The following is a 4,687-nucleotide window of genomic DNA, read 5'->3' on the forward strand; positions in this document are numbered from 1 at the left end:
AAAAAAAGACCCAGGGTAGCTAAAACAACCCTGTACGATGAAGGAACTTCAGGAGGCATCATCATCCTGTCTTCAAGCTCTACTATAGAGCTATAGTCCTGAAAAAAGCTTAGTATTGGCACAAAAATAGACAGGTAGACCAATTGAATTGAAGACTCTGATACATAACCCACACACCTTTGAACACCTTATCTTTGACAAAGAATCTAAAACTATACAGTGGAAAAAAATAAAACATCTTCAACAAATGGTGCTGGCATAACTGGATGCTGGCATGTAGAAGACTGCAGATAGATCCATATCTATCACCAAGCACAAAACTTAAGTCCAAATGGATCAAAGACCTCAACATAAATCCAGACACACTTGATCCTCTTAGAAGAAAAATGGGAGGTACCCTTGAATGAATTGGCACAGGAGACCACTTCCTGAACATAATGCCAGAAGAACAGACACTGAGATTTACAATTAATAAATTGGACCTCCTGAAATGGAGAAACTTCTGTAAGGCAAAAGACAACATGAATAAGACAAAACAGCAGCCCATAGAATATGAAATTTTATTCACTAACCCTACATCTGACAGAGAGCTGATCTCCAAAATTTACAAATATCTCAAGAAGCTAGTCACCAAAACACCAAACAATTAAACTAAAATGTGAGATACAGAACTAAACAGCAAATTTTCAATAGAGGAATCTAAAGTGGCTGAAAGACACTTAAGAAAGTGCTGAAATTCCTTAGACATCAGGGAAATACAACTCAAAACAGCTCTGAAATATCATCTTATACCTGTCAGAATGGCTAAAATCAGAAACACCAATGATAGTTTATGCTGGATAGGTTGTGGTGAAAGGGGAACACTCCTCCACTGCTGGTGGGAGTGAAAACTTGTACAGCCACTTTGGAAATCAGTATTGCGGTTCCTCAGGAAAATGGAAACTAGTCTACCACAAGAGGCAGCAATTCCATTCTTAGGCATATAAATGGTGCACATTCATACAAGAACTGTTCAGCTATGTTCATAGCAGCATTACTGGTAATATCCAGAACCTGGAAGCAACCTAAAAGCCCCTCAACTGAAGAATGGATGGAGAAAATGGGGTACATTTACACAATGGAGTACTACTCAGAGGGAAAAAAAAAACCAAAATCTTGAAATTTGCAGGCAAATGGATGGAACTAGAAGAAACTGTCCTAAGTGAGGTAACCCAGTCACAGAAAGACAAACATGGTATGCACTTACTTAAATATGGAATCTAGACATAGTGAAAAATGATTACCAGCCTACCATCTACACTTCCGGAGAAGCTAAGATACAAGGAGTTTTATGTTTTCCAATTCTATCTATTTATCTGCCAAGTTCGTAATTTTAGTTTATTTTTTAGAGCTGAATAAATGTCATTGTGTTTAAATATCCTCTTTTCATTATCCATTCATCAACTGATTGACATGTAAGTTGTTTCCAGGTCTTAGATACTGTGAATGGATCATCGATAAACACTAAGTTCTTCTCATGAAGATCTTTCACTTGCTTAGTTTGAGTTACACTAAGATACTGTGTATTATTTGTGCCTATTGAGAAGGGTGTTGTTTTCTTGATTTATTTTTGTACCCATTTATCTTTTGTATATAGGCAGGATTTAAGGATTCAGGCATTATGCTGGCCTGTCCATTCATCTGGCAGAATGCACTTAAGCAGTACGCAGGTCAGCCCAGAGCTCCATGACTACTTGTCTGCACTCAAAGGACGCCATTAAAAGAACGACCCCAGCCCACTTACATTCTCTTTCCTACTGTTCTCTTGGGGCAGACAGGACTTTTCCTGACTCCCTCTTCTCTTCTGTCTATGTGTCTCTGTGTCTCTTTACCTCTATTGTCTTTCCTTCCCCTTTCCCTCCCCTTTCCAGTAAAACTTCTCACTTAAGCCTGTCATATTTGACCTTCTGCCTCGGTCACTCTTACTTGCCACTGAATCTGCCAAGGTTCCCCCTTGCGATTTATCAAAACATGAATACTTTTTTTTAGTTAATCTTTATTCATCCACTTCACTGAAGATGTCTATCAACTGTAGGAGTTCCCTGGTAGAATTTTTGAGGTGATTTATGCATACTATCATGGTAATCTGCAAATAGCAATGACTTCTTACTTTCCATTTGAATCCCTCAGATTCTCCTTTAGTTGTCTTATTGTTCTAGCTAGTACTTTAAGTACTATATGAATGGATATGGAGAGAGCCTTTTCTTGATCCTGATTTTAGTGAAACTGCTTTGTGTCCCTTATCTCTCTAAGGCTTTTATCCTGAAGGGGTGTGGGATTTTGTCAAAAGTTTTTTTCTTTTCATCTAATGAGATGATCATGTGGTTTTCTTGTTTCAGCTTGTTTGTTTATATGGTAGATTACATTGACAGATTTTCTTCTTCTTCTTTTTTTTTCCACTCAGACTGCGTTCCCTCCCTCTCACTCTCCCATAAGGGAGAGAAGAACGATCATCAATGGCAAAAGGCAGCTGCAGAAAAGCAGCACCTGGAGCCGGCTTCAAGCTCAGGAGGGAACACTACAACTCATTCTCGTGGTTTCAGGTGCTCTACATAGTCAGAGAAACTTCTCTAGTAATGAACTATAGAAATGATCCCTGAAAGGTAGTCATATGTTGAATCATCCCTGCATCTCTGGGATGAAGCCTATTTGATATCATGGTGGATGATCATTTCCCTGTGTTCTTTTATTTGGTTTGTGAATATTTTATTAATTATTTTTGCATCAGTTTTGTTGTTTTCATGGTTTTTCAAGACAGGGTTTTTCATCCTCTGGTTGTTCTGGAATTTTCTCTATAGACCTGGTTGGCTTCAAATTCACAGAGATCCACCTGCCTCTTCCTCCCCAGTACTGAGATTGAAGGTGTGGGTCACCATGGCCTAGTTAATTTGTATCTTTTTATTGAAGAATTGAGGTAACTGATAGTGAGAAATATTAGTGACTTGTGATTTTTTAATTCCTGTTAATTTGCTCTTGTTGTTAATTAGTGGTAGTGGTAACATATATGTGTTTTTCATCTTAGAGTTTTGTTAATATGAGATAATTTATTGTCTGTATTTTCATGGGTGTAGTTAGTATCCTTGGTTTCACTTTTTTCCAAGTACTTTCTGTAGGGCTTAATCTGTAGAAAGGTATTGCTTAAATTTTGACTTTATTGTGGAATATCTAATTTTCTCCATGTATGGTGACTGAAAGTTTTGCAGAGTATAGCAATCTGGGTTGGCATCTGTGTTCTCTTAGAGTTTGTTGAATATCTGTCCAGGCCCTTTTGACTTTCAGAGTCTCCATTGAGAAGTCAGGCTTAATACTAATAGGTCTGCCTTTATATGTCACTTGATCAATTTCCTTTGAAGCTTTTTATATTATTTCATTGTTCTGTATGTTTAGTGTTTTGATTATAATATGGTAAGTGTATTTTATTTTCTGGTCCCATCTATTTGTTGTTCTGTTTGCTTCTTGTACCTTTGTAGACATCTTCTTCTTTAGCTCTAGGAAAATTTTTCTTCTACAATATTGTTGGAAATATTTTCTGAGACTTTTAGCTGGGATTCTCCTTAATCTCTTCCTATTATTTCTAGATTTAGTCTTTTCATAGTGTCTCATATTTCCTGGATGTTTTGTGTCAGGAAATTTTTTAAGTTTGGCATTTTCTTTGACTGATGTAGTCTTCTATTGTATTTTCAATGCCTGAGATTCTCTCTTTCATCTCTTGTATTCTGTGGGTGAAGCTTGTCTTTCTAGCTCCTGTTTACATTCCTACATTTTTCATTTCCAGGATTCCCTCCCTTTGTATTTTCTTTATTGCTTCCATTTCCATTTTAAGGTCTCAAACAGTTTTATTTGTTTCCTTCAACTCTTTGTTGTTGCTTGGCTTTCATTTCCTTTATTTGTTTTTATTTGTGCTTTCCTGGATTTCCTTAAAGGATTCCTTTATTTCCCTTTAAAGGCCTCTATCATCTTCATATTGTTGGTTTTAAGTTATTTTTCTTGTGCTTTGACCATGTTGGAATATTGAGAACTTGCTGTGTTAACATAGCTTGGCTTTAGAGGAGACATAGTGCTTTGGCTGTTACTGACTATGTTCTGCTAGAATCTAGGCATTTCATTTTGGGATGGTTAAGATCTAGGAGCTGATTTCTAATTTTTTTAAGTGTTCAGCATCCATTAGGTAAATACAAATTAAATATGCTTTTTACTTTTTTAAATGAGCAATTTGAAAGTGAATAGATGACCTGTTGACTAATGTGGTAGTTTGGATGTAATCGACCTCCATAATCTCATAGGAAGTGGCACTGTTAGGAGGTGTAGCCTTGTTGTTTTGGGTATAGCCTTATTGGAGAAAGTGTGTCACTGTGGGGGTGATCTTTGAGGTTTCCTATACTCAGGAAAGTGTGACTTTCAGTCCATTTCCTCTCCAGTACTATGTCTGCCTGCATGCTGATCATGATGATAATGGACAGAACTTCTGAAACAATAAGTAAGCCACCCCAGTTAACTGTTTTCTTATAAAAGTTGCCATGGTCAGGAAAAAATCTAATTAAGACAATTAATAACTTCCATTTTACAATATACCTAAAGTATATGCTGACTGATTGCAAGACCACTAGGACTGCAAAGTTGTTTAATCTTGAGAGCTCAAACAAGAACC

General features: G+C 36.8%; 1 non-coding gene across 1 annotated transcript; it reads right to left on the reverse strand.

Annotated features, from left to right (window-relative positions):
* Window positions 1-2,434: 2,434 nt before the first annotated feature.
* On the reverse strand, window positions 2,435-2,650 carry LOC121133895. Its single transcript, XR_005870905.1, has one exon. It is a non-coding gene; the product is annotated as a small nucleolar RNA U3 (small nucleolar RNA).
* Between the last annotated feature and the right edge of the window lie 2,037 nt (window positions 2,651-4,687).

The sequence above is a fragment of the Mesocricetus auratus genome, unplaced genomic scaffold (genome assembly GCF_017639785.1).
Source record: "Mesocricetus auratus isolate SY011 unplaced genomic scaffold, BCM_Maur_2.0 Super-Scaffold_100024, whole genome shotgun sequence".
NCBI classification, from domain to species: Eukaryota; Metazoa; Chordata; class Mammalia; order Rodentia; family Cricetidae; genus Mesocricetus; species Mesocricetus auratus.